A 19,377-nucleotide genomic window follows, 5' to 3' on the forward strand; every position below is an offset into this window, starting at 1 on the left:
GGTGAGAGGGAGAGGGTGAGCGAGGGGGGGAGAGATGGGAGGGGGCAGAGGGAAAGAGGGAGGAGGGAGGGGGCAGAGGGAGAGGGGGAGGGGAAGACGGAGGGGGGAGAAGGAGAGGGGAAGGGGAAGAGGGAGGGGGTGAGGAGGCAGAGGGGGACGCAGAGAGGGAGGGGGAAGAGAGGGGGGCAGAGATGGAGGGGGAAGAGGGGGAGGGAGAAGAAGGGGAGGGGGGAGGGAGAAGAAGGGGAGGGGAAGGGTGGGGAGGGGAGGGATGGGGGAGAGGGGGTAAGGAGGAGGGAGAGGGGGTAAGGGGGAGGGGAGGGATGAGGGAGAGGGGGTAGGGATGAGGGAGAGGGGGTAAGGAGGAGGGATAGGGGGGGTAAGGAGGGGGAGAGGGGGTAAGGAGGAGGGAGAGGGGGTAAGGGGGAGGGGAGGGATGGGGGAGAGGGGGTAAGGAGGAGGGAGAGGGGAGAGGTGGTAAGGAGGAGGGAGAGGGGGAGAGGGGGGTAAGGAGGAGGGAGAGGGGGATAAGGAGGGGGGAGAGGGGGGAAGGAGGAGGGTGAGGGGGCAAGGAGAGGGAGAGGGGGTAAGGGGGAGGGGAGGGATGAGGGAGAGGGGGTATGGAGGAGGGAGAGTGGGTAAGGGGGAGGGGAGGGATGGGGGAGAGTGGGTAAGGAGGAGGGAGAGGGGGAGAGGTGGTAAGGAGGAGGGAGAGGGGGTAAGGAGGTGGGAGAGGGGGTAAGGGGGAGGGGAGGGATGGGGGAGAGGGGGTAAGGAGGAGGGAGAGGTGGTAAGGAGGAGGGAGAGGGGGGTAAGGAGGGGGGAGAGGGGGGTAAGGAGGGGGGAGAGGGGGGCAAGGAGGAGGGAGAGGGGGCAAGGAGGAGGGAGAGGGGGCAAGGAGGAGGGAGAGGGGGTAAGGGGGAGGGACAGATGAGGGAGAGGGGGTAAGGAGGAGGGAGAGGGGGTAAGGGGGAGGGAGAGGGGGTAAGGGGGAGGGGAGGGGGGGGAGAGTGGGTAAGGAGGAGGGAGAGGGGGAGAGGTGGTAAGGAGGAGGGAGAGGGGGTAAGGGGGAGGGGAGGGATGGGGGAGAGGGGTAAGGGGAGGGAGAGGTGGTAAGGAGGAGGGAGAGGGGAAGGAGGAGGGAGAGGGGGAGGGGACGGGGAGAGGGTGGAGTGGGAGGGAGGAGGAGGAAGAGGGAGGGGGAGGGAGGAGGAGGAGGGAGGGGGGAGGAAGAGGGAGGCTGCATTCAGTTACATCCCCCTTTCTGTGTGTGATTTGTACATTGTAATGGCCTCTGTCCCCTCTGTCCCCCCTGTCCCCCCTGTCCCATCTGTCCCCCCTGTCCCCCCTGTCCCCCCTGTCCCCCCGTCCCCTGTCCCCTGTCCCCTGTCCCCTCTGTCTCCTCTGTCTCCTCTACCCTGTCCCCTCTGTCTCCTCTACCCTGTCCCCTCTGTCTCCTCTACCCTGTCCCCTCTGTCCTGTCCCCTCTGTCCCCTGTCCCCTGTCCCCTCTGTCCTCTGTACCCTCTGTCCCCCCTGTCCCCTCTGTCCCCCCTGTCCCCTCTGTCCCCTCTGTCCCCTGTCCCCCCTGTCTCCTCTGTCTCCCCTGTCCCCTCTGTCCCCTCTGTCCCCCCTGTCCCCTCTGTCCCCTGTCCCCCCTGTCCCCCCTGTCCCCTCTGTCTCCTCTACTCTGTCCCCCTGTCCCCCCTGTCCCCTCTGTCCCCTCTGTCCCCTGTCCCCTCTGTCCTCTGTCCCCTCTGTCCTCTGTCCCCTCTGTCCCCTGTCCCCTCTGTCCCCCCTGTCCCCCCATCCTCTGTCCTCTGTCCCCTGTCCCCCCTGTCCCCTCTGTCCCTCACCCTATCACACTCTCTCTCTGTCTCACTCACATTCTCTATCTCTGTCTCACTCACACACACACTCTCCCTCTCTCTGTCTCACTCACACACACACTCTCCCTCTCTCTGTCTCACTCACACACACACTCTCCTCTCCTCTCTCTCTGTCTCACTCACACTCTTCTCTCTCTGCCTCACTCACACACACACTCTCCCTCTCTGTCGCACTCACCCTCTTTCTCTCTCCGTCTCACTCACACTCTTTCTCTCTGTGTCTCACTCACTCTCTCACTCACACACTCTCTCTGTCTCACTCACCCTCTTTCTCTCTCCGTCTCACTCACACTCTTTCTCTCTGTGTCTCACTCACACTCTTTCTCTCTGTGTCTCACTCACTCTCTCACTCACACACTCTCTCTGTCTCACTCACACTCTCTCTGTGTCTGTCTCTTTCATTCACACTCTCTCTGTCTCCGTCTCACTCTCTCTCTCTCTCTGTCTCACTCACTCACACACACTCTCTGTGTCTCTGTCTCTTTCATTCACACTCTCTGTCTCCGTCTCACTCTCTCTCTCTCTCTCTGTCTCACTGAAACACACTCTCTCTCTGTCTCTCTCACACACTCTCTGTCTCTGTCTCACTCACCCTCTCTCTCTGTCTCACTCACACACTCTCTCTCTGTCTCTGTCTCACTGAAACAAACTTTGCCCCTCTCACCTTAAACCTATGTCCCCTAGTAACTGACTCTTCCACCCTGGGAAAAAGCTTCTGACTATCCACTCTGTCCATGCCGCTCATAACTTTGTAAACCTCTATCATGTTGCCCCTCCACCTCCGTCGTTCCAGTGAAAACAATCCAAGTTTTTCCCACCTCTCCTCATAGCTAATGCCCTCCAGACCAGGCAATATCCTGGTAAACCTCTTCTGTACCCTCTCCAAAGCCTCCACGTCCTTCTGGTAGTGTGGCGACCAGAATTGCACGCAATATTCTAAGTGTGGCCTAACTAAAGTTCTGTACAGCTGCAGCATGACTTGCCAATTTTTATATTCTATGCCCTGACCGATGAAGGCAAGCATGCCGTATGCCTTCTTGACTACCTTATCCACCTGCGTTGCCACTTTCAGTGACCTGTGACCTGTACACCCGGATCTCTCTGCCTGTCAATACTCCTAAGGGTTCTGCCATTTACTGTATACTTCTCACCTGCATTAAACCTTCCAAAATGCATTACCTCACATTTGTCCGGATTAAACTCCATCTGCCATTTCTCCGCCCAAGTCTCCAACCGATCTATATCCTGCTGTATCCTCTGACAATCCTCATCATTATCCGCAACTCCACCAACCTTTGTGTCGTCCGCAAACTTACTAATCAGACCAGCTACATTTTCCTCCAAATCATTTATATATACTATAAACAGCAAAGGTCCCAGCACTGATCCCTGCGGAACACCACTAGTCACATCCCTCCATTCAGAAAAGCACCCTTCCACTGCTCCCCTCTGTCTTCTATGACTGAGCCAGTTCTGTATCCATCTTGCCAGCTCAACTCTGATCCCGTGTGACTTCACCTTTTGTACCAGTCTGCCATGAAGGACCTTGTCAAAGGCTTTACTGAAGTCCATATAGACAACATCCACTGCCCTTCCTTCATCAATCATCTTCGTCACTTCCTCAAAAAACTCAATCAAATTAGTAAGACACGACCTCCCCTTCACAAAACCATGCTGCCTCTCGCTAATAAGTCCGTTTGTTTCCAAATGGGAGTAAATCCTGTCCTGAAGAATCCTCTCTAATAATTTCCCTACCACTGACGTAAGGCTCACCGGCCTATAATTTCCTGGATTATCCTTGCTACCCTTCTTAAACAAAGGAACAACATTGGCTATTCTCCAGTCCTCTGTGACCTCACCTGTAGCCAATGAGGATGCAAAGATTTCTGTCAAGGCCCCAGCAATTTCTTCCCTTGCCTCCCTCAGTATTCTGGGGTAGATCCCATCAGGCCCTGGGACTTATCTACCTTAATGCTTTGCAAGACACCCAACATCACCTCCTTTTTGATAATGTCTCACTCACACACTCCCTCCCTCTCTCTGTCTCACTCACTCACTCTCTCTGTCTCTGTTACTCACTCACACATTCTGTCTCACTCAAACACTCTCTGTGTCTGTCTCACTCGCTCACACACACACACACACTCTCTCTCTCTGTGTCTCTGTCTCACTCACTCTCTCTCTGTCTCACTCACACACACACACACACTCTCTCTCTCCCCCTGTGTCTCTGCCTCACTCACACACTCTCTCTCTCTCTCTCACACACACACACTGTCTCTGTCTCACTCACGCACACACTCTCTGTCTCACTCAATGTCTGTCTCTCTCTCTCTGTGTCTTACTCACTCACATTCTCTGTCTGTCTCACCCTCACACTCTGTGTGTGTGTCTCTCTCTCTCTGTCTCACTCACACACTCTCCCTCTCTCTGTCTCTCACAAACACTCTCCCTCTCTCTCTGTCTCACTCTCACTCACTCACTTTCTCTCTCTCTGTCTCACTCACACACTCTCTCTCTCTCTGTCTCACTCACACACTCTCTCTGTCTGTCTCACTCACACACACACTCTCTCTCTGTGTCTCACTCTGTCTCTCTGTCTCACTCGCTCGCACTCTGTCTCACACACACACTCTCTGTGTCTCTGTCTCAGTCACACTCTCCCACTGTCTCTGTGTCACTCACACTCTCTCTCTCTCACTTTCTCTCTCTCTGTCTCACTCACACTCTCTCTCTGTGTCTCTGTCTCAGTCACACTCTTCCACTGTCTCTGTCTCACTCACACACTCTCTCTCTCTCACTCACTTTCTCTCTCTCTGTCTCACTCACACTCTCTCTCTCTCACTCACTTTCTCTCTCTCTGTCTCACTCACACTCTGTCTCTGTCCCACTCACACTCTCTCTCTGTCTCTGTCTCACTCCCTCACACACTCTCTCTCTCTCTCTGTCTCACTCACACTCTCTCTCTCTGTGTCTCAGTCTCACTCCCTCTCTCCCTCTGTCTCACTCACACACTCTCTCTCTCTCTCTCTCTCTCTCTCTCTGTTTCACTCACTCACACACTCTCTCTCTGTGTCTCACTCTGTCTCGCTGTCTCACTCGCTCATGCACTCTGTCTCACACACACACTCTCTGTGTCTCTGTCTCAGTCACACTCTCCCACTGTCTCTGTGTCACTCACTCTCTCACTTTCTCTCTCTCTGTCTCACTCACACTCTCTCTCTCTCTGTCTCTGTCTCAGTCACACTCTTCCACTGTCTCAGTCCCACTCACACTCTCTCTCTCTCACTCACTTTCTCTCTCTCTGTCTCACTCACACTCTCTCTCTGTGTCTCTGTCTCAGTCACACTCTTCCACTGTCTCAGTCCCACTCACACTCTCTCTCTCACTTTCTCTCTGTCTCACTCACACTCTCTCTCTCTCTGTGTCTCTGTCTCAGTCACACTCTTCCACTGTCTCTGTCTCACTCACACTCTCTCTCTCTCACTCACTTTCTCTCTCTCTGTCTCACTCACACTCTCTCTCTGTCTCTGTCTCTGTCTCAGTCTCACCCCCTCTCACCCCCTCTCTCCCTCTGTCTCACTCACACTCTCTCTCTCTCTCTCTCTCTCTGTTTCACTCACTCACACACTCTCTCTGTGTCTCTGTCTTACTCTCACACCCTCTCTTGCTCTCTCTCACTCACACTCTCTCTTTCAGTCACTCACACACTCTCTCTGTGTCTGTCTTACTCTCACACCCTCTCTCTCTCTCACTCACACTCTGTCTCACTCACGCACACACTGTCTCTCGCTCTCTCTCTCTCTGTCTCACTCACACCTTCTCTCTCTCTCTCTGTCTCACTCACATTCTCTGTCTGTCTCACACTCTGTCTCGCTCACACTCTCTCTCTCTTTCTGTCTCACTCACACACACACACTCTCTCTCTCTCTCTCTCTCAGCTGTTTGATTCTGCAACTCTTCTTCCAGAGCAGTCATTGCTAAGGTCATGCTCCCAGGGACCAGTCTGTCCACAACAGTGGGCTGGAGTTTGACTTTGTGCAGGTTTGTGTGTGTGTGTATATATATATATATATATATAGTAGGTCTCTGTGTGTGCATCTGTCTGTGTTTCTCTCTAGGATATCTGTGTGTTTGTATGGGTGCGTGTCTATGTATGAACATAAGAAATAGGAGCAGGAGTACACCATTCGGCCCCTCAAGCCTGCTCCACCATTCAATACGATCATGGCTTATCTTGGGCTTCAATTCCACTTTCCTGCCCGCTCCCCATATCCCTTGATTCCCTGCGACACCAAAATTCTGTCTATCCCAGCTTTAAATATATTCATTGATGGAGCATCCACAACCCTCTGGGGTAGAGGATTCAAAAGATTCACAACCCTTTGAGTGAAGTAATTTCTCATCATCTCAGTCCTAAATGATCGGCTCCTTATCCTGAGACTGTGTCCCCGTGTTTTAGATTCCCTGACCAGCGGAAATAATCTCTCAGTGTCTACCCTATCCAGCCCCTTCAGAATCTTCTATGTTTCAATGAGATCACCTCTCATTCTTCTAAACTCCAGAGGATTAGAATTAGAACATTACAGCGCAGTACAGGCCCTTCGACCCTCGATGTTGCGCCGACCTGTGAAACCATCTGACCTACACTATTCCATTTTCATCCATATGTCTATCCAATGACCACTTAAATGCCCTAAAAGTTGGCGAATCTACTACTGCTGCAGGCAGGGCGTTCCACGCCCTTACTACTCTCTGAGTAAAGAAACTACCTCTGACATCTGTCCTATATCTATCACCCCTCAACTTAAAGCTATGTCCCCTCGTGTTTGCCATCACCATCCGAGGAAAAAGACTCTCACTATCCACCCTATCTAACCCTCTGATTATCTTATATGTCTCTAAAAAGTCACCTCTCCTCCTCCTTCTCTCCAATGAAAACAACCTCAAGTCCCTCAGCCTTTCCTCGTAAGACCTTCCCTCCATACCAGGCAAGATCCTAGTAAATCTCCTCTGCACCCTTTCCATAGCTTCCACATCCTTCCTATAATGCGGTGACCAGAACTGCACGCAATACTCCAGGTGCGGCCGCACCAGAGTTTTGTACAGCTGCAGCATGACCTCGTGGCTCCGAAACTCGACCCCCCTACTAATAAAAGCTAACACACCATATGCCTTCTTAACAGCCCTATTAACCTGGGTAGCAACCTTCAGGGATTTATGCACCTGGACACCAAGATCTCTCTGTTCATCTACACTACCAAGAATCTTCCCATTAGCCCAGTACTCTGCATTCCTGTTACTCCTTCCAAAGTGAATTACCTCACACTTTTCCGCATTAAACTCCATTTGCCATCTCTCAGCCCAGCTCTGCAGCCTATCTATGTCCCTCTGTACCCTACAACATCCTTCGGCACTATCCACAACTCCACCGACCTTAGTGTCATCCGCAAATTTACTAACCCACCCTTCTACACCCTCTTCCAGGTCATTTATAAAAATGACAAACAGCAGTGGCCCCAAAACAGATCCTTGCGGTACACCACTAGTAACTAAACTCCAGGATGAACATTTGCCATCAACCACCACCCTCTGTCTTCTTTCAGCTAGCCAATTTCTGATCCAAAGCTCTAAATCACCTTCAACCCCATACATCCGTATTTTCTGCAATAGCCTACCGTGGGGAACCTTATCAAACGCCTTACTGAAATCCATATACACCACATCCACTGCTTTACCCTCATCCACCTGTTTGGTCACCTTCTCGAAAAACTCAATAACGTTTGTGAGGCACGACCTACCCGTCACAAAACCGTGCTGACTATCGCTAATGAACTTATTCTTTTCAAGATGATTATAAATCCTGTCTCTTATAACCTTTTCCAACATTTTACCCACAACCGAAGTAAGGCTCACAGGTCTATAATTACCAGGGCTGTCTCTACTCCCCTTCTTGAACAAGGGGACAACATTTGCTATCCTCCAGTCTTCCGGCACTATTCCTGTCGACAATGACGACATAAAGATCAAGGACAAAGGCTCTGCAATCTCCTCCCTAGCTTCCCAGAGAATCCTAGGATAAATCCCATCTGGCCCAGGGGACTTATCTATTTTCACACTTTCCAAAATTGATAACACCTCCTCCTTGTGAACCTCAATCCCATCTAGCCTAGTAGTCTGAATCTCAGTATTCTCCTCGACAACATTTTCTTTCTCTACTGTAAATACTGACGCAAAATATTCATTTAACACTTCCCCTATCTCCTCTGATTCCACACACTACTTCGCAATACAGGCCCAATTTACTTAGTCTCTCATCACAGGACAACTCCCTCATCCCAGGGACCAATCTAGTGAAGCTTCACTGCACCACCTCCAATGCAAGTATGTCCTTCCTTAAATGTGGAGACCAAAACTGCACACAGTATTCCCTGTACAAAACCCTGTACAATTGTAGCAAGACTTCCTTATTCCTGTACTCCAATCCCCTTGCAATAAAGGTCAACATGCCATTTGCCTTCCTAATTGCTTGCTGTACCTGCGTTCCTTGTGCACGCACACCCGAGTCTATTTGAATATCGGCATGCCTTTTAAGAAATAGTCTGCTTTTCTATTCCAAAGTAAATAACCTCACATTTCCCCACATTTTACTCCATCTGTCACCTCATTGCCCACTCACTTAACCTGTCTATATCTCTTTGCAGCCTCTCTGTGTCCTCCTGACAGCTCACTTTTCCACTTACCTTTGTGGTTATTTGTATGTGTCTGCGTGGATGTTTCTGTGTCTCGGTGTATGTGTACGTGGGCATCAGTGCATGAGATTGTTTGTGTGTCTGTCTGGTAATGTGTGTCTCTGCCTCTGAATGTGTCTGTGGCTGTTTGTGTCTGTGTGCTTGAGCATCCATATGTGTGTATCTGTGCTTGTGTGTGTGTGTACCTGAAAATCTGTGAGTGTGAGTGTCTATGCATACTTGTATTCCAATGATTATTTTGTTTCTGTCTTCACTGAGGAAGGTACAAGAAATCTCCCAGAATTAGAGATCTAAGGGATTAGGGGGAATGAGGAATTGAAGGAAATTAGTATTAGTAAGAAGGTTGTATTGGAGAAATTAATGGGGCTGAAGGTTGATAAATCCCCAGGACCAGATATTATTTTTTTATTTATTTAGAGATACAGCACTGAAACTGGCTCTTCAGCCCACCGAGTCTGTGCCGACCATCAACCCATTTATACTAATCCGACATTAACTCCTTATCCTCAACCACATCCCCACCATTCTCCTACCACCTACCTACACTAGGGGCAATTTACAATGGCCAATTTACCTATCAGCCTGCAAGTCTTTGGCTGTGGGAGGAAACCGGAGCACCCGGAGAAAACCCACGCAGTCACAGGGAGAACTTGCAAACTCTGCACAGGCAGTACCCAGAATTGAACCCGGGTCGCTGGAGCTGTGAGGCTGCAGTGCAAACCACTGCACCACTGTGCCGCCCAGAGTTTTGAAAGAGGTAGCTATGGAGACAGTGGATGCATTAATGATTAATCTTACAAAACTCTATAGATTTTGGAATGGAGGGAGAGAGAAAACAGGGAACTGCAGACCTGTTAGCCTGACATTAGCAGTAAGGAAAAATGCTAGAATCTATCATAAAGGATGTGATAAATGGACACTTGGATAATAATGATCTGATTGGGCAAAGTCAACATGGATTTATGAATGGGAAATCATGTTTGCCGAACCTGTTTGAGTGTTTTGAGGATGATACTAACAGAATTGACAAAGGGGAGTTGGTGGACGTGGTATACTTGGATTTTCAGAAGGCTTTTGATAAAGTCCCCCACAGAAGGTTGGTTAATAAAATTAAAGCACATGGGATAGGAGGTAATATACTGGCGTGGATTAAGGATTTGTTAACAGGCAGAAAGCAGAGAGTAGGAATAAACGGGTCATTCTTGCATTGGCAGGCTGTTACTAGTAGAGTACGCAGGGATCAGTGCTTGGGCTCCAGCTGTTCACAATATATACCAATGATTTGGATGTGGGGACCAAATGTAGTATTTCCAAGTTTGCAGATGACACAAAACTAAGTGGAAAAGTGTGTCGTGAGGAAGATGCAAAGTGGCCTCAAGGGGATTTGGACAGACTTAGTGAGTGGGCAAGAATGTGGCAGATGGAATATAATGTGGAAAAATGTGAGGTTATCCATTTTGGTAGGAGGAACAGATTTGAAGAGTATTTCTTAAATGGTAAGAGATTAGAAAGTGTAGATGTAATAAGGGACATGGGTGTCCTCATCAGTAAGTCACTGAAAGCTAACATGCAGGTGCAGCAAGCAATTAGGAAGACTAATGGTATGTTAACCTTGATCACAAGAGGATTTGAATACAGGAGTAGTGAAGTCTTGCTTCAATTGTATAGAACCTTGGTTAGATCGCACCTGGAGTACTGTGTGCAGTTGTGCAGGTAAGGTCCCCTTACCTTAGGAAGGATATTATTGCCATAGAGGGAGTGCAACGAAGGTTCACCAGACTTGTTCCCGGGATGGTGGGACTGTCCTGTGAAGAGAGATTGGGGAAACTGGTCCTGTATTCTCTAGAGTTTTGAAGAATGAGAGGTGATCTCATTGAAACCTCAAAATACATAAAGGGATATTCAGGGTAGATGCAGCTAAGATGTTTCCCCTGGTTGGGGAGTCTAGAACCAGGGGACACAATTTCAAAATAAGGGGGAAGCCACTTAGGACTGAGATGAGTAGAAATGTCTTTACTCCAAGGGTTGTGAATCTTTGGAATTCTCTACCCCAGTGGTCTGTGGAAGCTCAGTCATTGAGTATGTTTAAAGCAGAGATTGACAGATTTCTAAATACAAATAACAGAAAGGGATATGAGGACAGTGTGGGGAAAAAGGCATTGAAGTGGATGATCAGCCTTGATCATATTGAATGATGCAGCAGGCTCGATGGACTGAATGGCCTACTCCTACTCCTATGTTGCTATGAGCAAGACCTCCTCACGGAGATGTAGGGCAGTGTTGGGCTTGACAAAGTTGGAATTAATACACCTCAAACTGGCCAATCTCACACTGCACTTTTGGCCTCCAGGTAGTGACCAGTGGTGATGACCTCTGGTGAGTGGGTGATCTCTAGTGGTTTGGAACATTGACATAGAGTCATCGAATGGTAGCAGCACAGAAGGAGGCCATTCGGCCTGTTGTGCCTGTGCTGGCTCTCGGTAAGAGCTACTCAGCAAGTCCTACTTTTGCCCTGTAGCCCCACAATTTTTTTCGCTTTACATTGAACCTCTCAGAGTTGTAATATGCCCCCCTACTCCTTTGACCCTCTGTTGAGGTGACAGGGTAGAGGTTATTTTCTGACTTTGCCCTCTGCCTCCCTCCTCCGAGTACATTTCACCCAAGGAGCTGAGTATAGAAGTTCGGGAAACACTGCAGAAACTCGGAAAATACTTCCCAGTGTCTGTGGAAGCAATTTACTGGAGAAAGTATTAATTGAGATTAGAATTAGAACATTACAGCGCAGTACAGGCCCTTCGGCCCTCGATGTTGCGCCGACCTGTGAAACCATCTGACCTACACTATTCCATTTTCATCCATATGTCTATCCAATGACCACTTAAATGCCCTTAAAGTTGGCGAGTCTACTACTGTTGCAGGCAGGGCGTTCCACGCCCCTACTACTCTCTGTGTAAAGAAACTACCTCTGACATCTGTCCTATATCTATCACCCCTCAACTTAAAGCTATGTCCCCTCGTGTTTGCCATCACCATCCGAGGAAAAAGACTCTCACTATCCACCCTATCTAACCCTCTGATTATCTTATATGTCTCTATTAAGTCACCTCTCCTCCTCCTTCTCTCCAGCGAAAACAACCTCAAGTCCCTCAGCCTTTCCTCGTCAGACCTTCCCTCCATACCAGGCAAGATCCTAGTAAATCTCCTCTGCACCCTTTCCAAAGCTTCCACATCCTTAAAACAAGATATAAACAAGAAATACTGAGCAGGTCTGGCAGCATCTGTGGAGAGAGAAGCAGACTTAAGGTTTCAGGTCAGTGACCCTTCATCAGAACTGGCAAATATTAGAAATGTAATAGGTTTTAAGCAAGTAAAGCGGGGGTGGGGCAAGAGATAACAAAAGGGAAGGTGTTGATAGGACAAGGTCACAGAGAATAATTGAGGATAGGGCTCAGGATAAGAATGCAGGGCAGAATGAGTGAAAGGAGTAACAAGAGTACAATCTACTCTACACATTATCAGTCAAAGCCTGGAGCTTGTCAGGACTTGCCAACTCTCCAGGACTGTGCTGGAGGCTCCAGGATGGGAAGATAATCTCCCAGACACATCAGAGGGATATCGGGGAAAAAAGTGCATTCGTTGAACACTTTCGTTTGTGTCAGAAAAATTTTGGAGGTGGTGAAAGAGGCTGTTGGGCAGTCAAATTATCCAATCGGGTAATGAGAGTCTAATTGAGAGGCGGGCCTTCATGAAGGTGGATATGTCAGGTGACCAATGGTGGGAGGCTGAGGGGGTGGGCAGGAGGTCATGTGATAATTTCTCCAGGAATACATCCAAGAAGCATTAACAACTGAAGGGCTGTATCCCCCAACACTCACTGTACACAATGATGTTTGGCCACATGGGTGGAGAACTCAATGGCAGTAGAAAATCTGTCAGTGGAGTGAGGGAGCAGAGATGAGGAGAAATTCAGAGATGAACATTTCTTGCTGGTAAATGTGAGTTTGTGAGTGATGTATTTGAGCAGTGGAGTCGATGGAATTCTTGTCTCGTGTTCCCATGAGCACAGATTTACTCCAATCAGCAGGTAGACCAGACACCCCTCTGCCTCTCTCACCATCGTCCCTGAGACAAGCTCCTGACCACATATCCTCTCCTCTGAGACCTCCTATTTCCACCTCCACAACACCATCCATCTCTCCTCCTGCCTCAGCAAACCTTCGTCCATGGCTTTGCTACCTCTAGACTTTATTGCAATGCACACTAGCTGGTCTCCCACCTGACAACATCCATAAACCTTGCTGCCCGTGTTCTAACTCACACCAAGTACCTTTCACCCATCACCCCTTTACACACTGACCTACACTGGCTTCAAGAAGTTAAATTTCGATTTTGAGATTCTCATCCTTGTTTTCAAATCCCTCCATGGCCTCACCTATCTCTGTAACCTCCTCCATGGCCTCGCCCCTCCCTATCTCTGTAACCTCCTCCATGGCCTCACCCCTCCCTATCTCTGTAATCTCCTCCATGGCCTCACCCCTCCCTATCTCTGTAACCTCCTCCATGGCCTCACCCCTCCCTATCTCTGTAATCTCCTCCATGGCCTCACCCCTCCCTATCTCTGTAACCTCCTCCATGGCCTCACCCCTCCCGATCTCTGTAATCTCCTCCATGGCCTCACCCCTCCCTATCTCTGTAACCTCCTCCATGGCCTCACCCCTCCCTATCTCTGTAATCTCCTCCATGGCCTCACCCCTCCCTATCTCTGTAATCTCCTCCATGGCCTCACCCCTCCCTATCTCTGTAATCTCCTCCATGGCCTCACCCCTCCCTATCTCTGTAATCTCCTCCATGGCCTCACCCCTCCCTATCTCTGTAATCTCCTCCATGGCCTCACCCCTCCCTATCTCTGTAATCTCCTCCATGGCCTCACCCCTCCCTATCTCTGTAATCTCCTCCATGGCCTCACCCCTCCCTATCTCTGTAATCTCCTCCATGGCCTCACCCCTCCCTATCTCTGTAACCTCCTCCATGGCCTCACCCCTCCCTATCTCTGTAATCTCCTCCATGGCCTCACCCCTCCCTATCTCTGTAATCTCCTCCATGGCCTCACCCCTCCCTATCTCTGTAATCTCCTCCATGGCCTCTCCCCTCCCTATCTCTGTAATCTCCTCCATGGCCTCTCCCCTCCCTATCTCTATAACCTCCTCCATGGCCTCACCCCTCCCTATCTCTGTAACCTCCTCCATGGCCTCACCCCTCCCTATCTCTGTAATCTCCTCCATGGCCTCACCCCTCCCTATCTCTGTAATCTCCTCCATGGCCTCACCCCTCCCTATCTCTATAACCTCCTCCATGGCCTCACCCCTCCCTATCTCTGTAACCTCCTCCATGGCCTCACCCCTCCCTATCTCTGTAATCTCCTCCATGGCCTCACCCCTCCCTATCTCTGTAACCTCCTCCATGGCCTCACCCCTCCCTATCTCTGTAATCTCCTCCATGGCCTCGCCCCTCCCTATCTCTGTAACCTCCTCCATGGCCTCACCCCTCCCTATCTCTGTAACCTCCTCCATGGCCTCACTCCTCCCTATCTCTGTAATCTCCTCCATGGCCTCTCCCCTCCCTATCTCTGTAATCTCCTCCATGGCCTCTCCCCTCCCTATCTCTGTAATCTCCTCCATGGCCTCTCCCCTCCCTATCTCTGTAATCTCCTCCATGGCCTCTCCCCTCCCTATCTCTGTAATCTCCTCCATGGCCTCTCCCCTCCCTATCTCTGTAATCTCCTCCATGGCCTCTCCCCTCCCTATCTCTGTAATCTCCTCCATGGCCTCTCCCCTCCCTATCTCTGTAATCTCCTCCATGGCCTCTCCCCTCCCTATCTCTGTAATCTCCTCCAGCCCCACAACCCTCCAGGATCTCTCTCTTTCTCCAGTTCTAGCCTCTTGAGCGTCCCTTGACCATAAACTCTGGAATTCTCTCCCTGAATTTCTCGGCCTCGCCACAGCTCTCTTTAAGGTGCTTCCCAAAACCTACATTTTTGATCAAGCCTTTGGTCATCTGTCCTAATATCTCCTTGAGTGGCTTGGTGTCAAAGTTTGTTTGATAATACGCCTGGGAAGCTCTTTGGGCTGTTTACTGTTTTAAAGGTGAGAATATAAAATGCACGTTTTGTTGTTGAGTAAAGCATTTGGAATCCTTTTCTGGTGTTGCCAAGGGAACAGATTTACTCCATTCAGTAATCTTTGGGAGTGGTTATTCCCTCATCCTCACACCACCCTGCTGTCCCCATGACTTAAATGCAGGCCTGATACTCATGCAAAAACATTTCTAATTTTAAAACCAATTAAATGTTTACTGAGTTGATAAAACCTCATCCAATGTCTATTAGTACCATTTAAATGATGCCTTCCTCTGGTCGCTCTATTAATCTCCCGCTCTCGGTTTCCAGAGTATCTGAAAATAACATCAGGCCATGTTTCAAATCAATCAAGGTCAGTGACTCCTGACTCCCCTGTCCGACTCCACACCTTGATCAAGAGCCGTGCTGTATCTGTCCTGATGTGTTTGATGGGGACAGTGCAGAGGGAGCTTTACTCTGTATCTAACCCCGTTTTTTCTCTTTTTTTTTAAGGGGGCCTTTATTCCTCAGGCCCCCTTTATATACATACTTATATTTTTAAAATAACTTCATTAAAACCAGATAAATAAACAAAAAACTCAAATTAAAATGCCATTCTCGGCGTCGACGATGCACTCCAGTCCCTGCGGTGCCCACCGGTCGCGGAAGGCCTCAAGCGTACCGGCGGACACCGCATGCTCCTTTTCCAGGGACACCCGGGCGCAAACGGAACCGCGGAAGAGGGGCAGGCAATCGGGGAGGACGGACCCCCCGACAGCCCGCAACCTGGACCTGTGAATTGCCACCTTGGCCAGGCCCAGGAGCAGACCGACGAGGAGATCCTCCTCCCGGCCCAAGCCCCTCCGCACCGGGTGCCCAAAGATCAGGAGCGTGGGACTGAAGTGCAGCCAGAATTTGAGGAGCAGCCCCTTCAGATACTCAAATAGGGGCTGCAACCTCGCACACTCCGTATAAATGTGGAACACGGACTCGTCCAGGCCGCAGAATGTACAGGTGGCCTGGGAGTCCGTGAACCTACTTAAAAGCCTATTGCACGGGACTGCTCTGTGCAGCACCCTCCACCCCAGGTCCCCGATGTAAAGGGGGAAGACTCCCGCGCAGAGAGACCTCCATCGGGGTTTCCCCTCGCCGCCAGATGGCAACGCGGACCGCCAGGGCGTGTCCGGCCGGCTGACGAGGGCGAGGAAGTGGAGAGTGTGCAGGAGCAGCCCGTACAGGAAACCCCTCCGCGCCGATTGGAATGTCACGGAGGGCATTTCCGAGAGGCGGCTCGGGTTGTGCGGGACCGGCTCCCGAGGAGGGTTTCGGGGCCTGGGTCCGATGAGCAGTTCCGGCCGAGCGGGAGTTAGCTCGGCCGGGATCGCTCCGCACTCCCGAGCCCCCTCGCCACCCGCAGTGAGGGACGTCCCGGGGGTTTCGGCTACTCCTCCGCCCGCCGGACCGTCCCCGGAGTCGGCCGCCCGGACAGCTGAGGCGCTCTCCTCCGCCGGCGGGGGAGCGCCCTGACTGGAGGCGACCATGTTCCAGACTCGGAAAAGATCCCGGTAAAAGACAGGCAACTCCCTCAGAGAGGCGCGGTTAACGGACTCCACCGGGAGCTGCGTGTCGTCTTGAAGGCAGTGACACTGGCGGAAAAAATACGTCGCCAGCGCACACCATCTGGGAGGACGCTCGACGTACAGGTATCTCTGCAGGGTCCGAAGGCGGAGAGTCGCAGCCTGGGTGCGGACGCACACCAGCGACTGACCGCCCTCCTCGATCGGGAGACTCAGGACCGCGGCAGAGACCCAGTGTTTCCTCTTGCCCCAGAAGAAATCGACGAGTTTCTTCTGGATCTTGGTGGCAAATACAGGGGGCGGGGCCAAAGTGACCAACCGGTACCACAGCATGGAGGCCACCAGTTGGTTTATGACCAACGCTCGGCCCCTGTAGGAAAGCACTCGGAGCAGTCCTGTCCAGCGCCCCAGCCGAGCGGTGACTTTCGCCTCCAACTCCTGCCAGTTTGCCGGCCAGGCTTCCTCAGCGGGGCTGAGGTGGACTCCCAGATAGAAGAGGTGCGTGGTGCTCCACGCAAAAGGTGTCATCTCCTCCGGCAGGGAGTCCACCCGCCACTGACCAACCAGGAGTCCGGAACATTTCTCCCAATTGATCATCGTGGAGGACGCGGCAGGAAAGGTCTGCTGGTAGTCGCGCATCCTCCGCAAGTCAACGGGATCTGTGATTGCGAGGAGCACGTCGTCGGCGTAAGCCGAGAGGACGACCCGACTGGCCGGCTCGCGCAGAGCCAATCCCGTCAACCTCCTGCGAAGCAGGCACAGGAAGGGCTCCACGCAGATGGTATACAATTGGCCGGACATGGGGCACCCCTGACACACTCCTCTCCCAAAGCGAAGGGGCGCCGTCAAGGACCCGTTAACTTTGACTAGACACTCTGCGGCGGCATATAAAAGTCGGACCCGGGCCACAAAATGCGGCCCGAGTCCGAAAGCGCGCAGAGTCTCGAAAAGGTAATCGTGATCCACCCTGTCGAACGCCTTCTCCTGATCGAGGGAGAGAAAGGCGACCGACTGACCAGTTCTCTGGGAAAGATGGATCAGGTCCCGGACCAGGTGGATGTTGTCCTGGATGGACCGGCCCGGGACCGTGTAGGACTGGTCGGGGTGGATCATGTGGGCCAGCACGGAGCCCAGGCGGGTAGACATAGCCCGGGCAAAGATCTTATAATCTGTGCTGAGGAGGGAGACCGGACGCCAGTTTTTAAGCAGGCGGAGATCGCCCCTCTTCGGCAGCAGGACGATGACCGCCCTGCGCCACGAGAGGGGCATCTCCCCGGTCGCCAGGCTTTCCCCCAGGACCCGCGCGTAATCGTCCCCCAGGACGTCCCAGAACGCCCTGAGGAACTCCACGGTCAACCCATCCAGCCCTGGGGATTTGCCCCTCAAGAGCTGGTGGAGGGCGCCAGTCAGCTCCGCCAACGTGAGCGGAGCCTCCAATCCTTCGGCGCCCTCTGGGCTGACCTGCGGCAGGTCCTCCCACAAAACTCTGCGCGCATCTTCGCTGGACGGATCCGGAGAGAACAACGCACTGTAATAAGTCCGGACCAGGAGGCCCATTCCCTCCGGATCCGTGATGGAGGATCCGTCGTCGGCCAGCAGCTCGATGAGCTGCTTACGGACCCCCCGCCATTTTTCCAGCGAGTAGAAGAAGGGAGAGGCGCGGTCCAAATCTTCCAGGATCTGGATCCGCGACCTCACGTATGCGCCTCGGGACCCTATGAGCTGCAGGTCCCTCAGCGCGCCCTTCTTCTCTTTGTACGCCTGCCACAGGGCCGGGTCCACGACGGCATGACCGAGGCGGGACTCCAAGTCGAGCACCTCCCTCTCAAGGCGCCCGATCTCGGCTTCCCGCCTCTTGGTCGACCCCTTCGCGTACTCCTGACAGAAGACGCGGATGTGAGTCTTTCCCACATCCCACCATAGCCTCAAGGAGGGGAAGCCCCCCTGCTTCCTTCTCCAGTCGGCCCAGAATCGACAGAACGAGTCCCGAAATCGCACGTCCTCCAGCAGCCGGTTGTTGAAGTGCCAGTACGCGGACCCCGCCCGCGTGCGGAGCGGAGTGAACTCCGCCCACACCAGGTGGTGGTCCGAGCACGGCACCAGCCGCATGGAGGCCGCCGAAAAACGGGAGACGTACGCCTGCGAAATGTAGAGGCGGTCGATTCGCGACCCCCCTCCTCCAGACCTCCACGTGAAGGCGCTGGAGTCGGGATGGAGATTCCGCCAGACGTCCACCAAGTTAAGGGAGCTGATCAGTCCCCTCAACTTCTCCACCGACGCTTGGCCGCGCTGGGGACCGGAGCGATCCCCCACCTCGAGGGTGCAGTTAAAATCCCCCCCGAGGATGATGCACTCGCCGCTATCGATGGAGCTCAAGAGAGCGGACACTTCTTCAAAGAAGCGCGCTTGCAACGCGCCGGGCCTGGGCGCGTACACGTTCACAAAGTGGAGCGGCACGCTACCCAGGCGAACGGCGAGGTGGAGCAAGCGGCCCGGCACTAGCTCCTTGACCCCCAAGATCTCCGGCTGAAAAGTCGGGGCCAACAAGATAGCCACCCCACTAGAAATAGGGGTGAGGTGACTCATGTAGACCCCACCCTGCCACTCCAGGAGCCAGGTGGCTTCGTCTCCCAGAACGGTGTGGGTTTCCTGCAGAAAGCTCACCGCGTATCTCCCTTCCCTGAGGACTGAGAGATTGTGAAATCTGCGGTGAGCCCCTCTGCTGCCGTTGATGTTGAGGCTGGCTATGGTTATCTTCATGTCAAAGGTAATTAAAAACCCGTCACAAACACCTCACTGTGAGGAGGGAGTGGAAGTGCACCTGGCCCTCCACTCCCCCAGCAACCCATTGAGGAACACATTAAAACGGTGCCTCTCAACCAGTTTCACGTCCGCGCGCTTGCCCGCTGTCTTAAGGGCGGCACGGACGGACTGTATGATCAGCGCCAGATTCGACCAACGGTCGAGGGCCAGCTGAACTTTATTGCGGCAACCCCTGCAAGCCGCGAGGAAATCCCGGAGTTCCGCCGTGGGGATGAGAGGAGA

General features: G+C 52.3%; 1 protein-coding gene across 1 annotated transcript in view; it reads left to right on the forward strand.

Annotated features, from left to right (window-relative positions):
- The first annotated feature begins 5,883 nt into the window (after window positions 1–5,883).
- The window catches only part of plcxd3 (phosphatidylinositol-specific phospholipase C, X domain containing 3), a 62,498-nt gene continuing 49,004 nt past the window's right edge, over window positions 5,884–19,377 (forward strand). Inside the window, exon 1 of the mRNA XM_068029114.1 lies at window positions 5,884–5,932. The gene's annotated coding sequence lies outside the window, so the exon portion shown is untranslated. The remainder of the gene's footprint in view (window positions 5,933–19,377) is intronic.

The sequence above is a fragment of the Heterodontus francisci genome, chromosome 4 (genome assembly GCF_036365525.1).
Source record: "Heterodontus francisci isolate sHetFra1 chromosome 4, sHetFra1.hap1, whole genome shotgun sequence".
Classification (NCBI taxonomy): Eukaryota; Metazoa; Chordata; class Chondrichthyes; order Heterodontiformes; family Heterodontidae; genus Heterodontus; species Heterodontus francisci.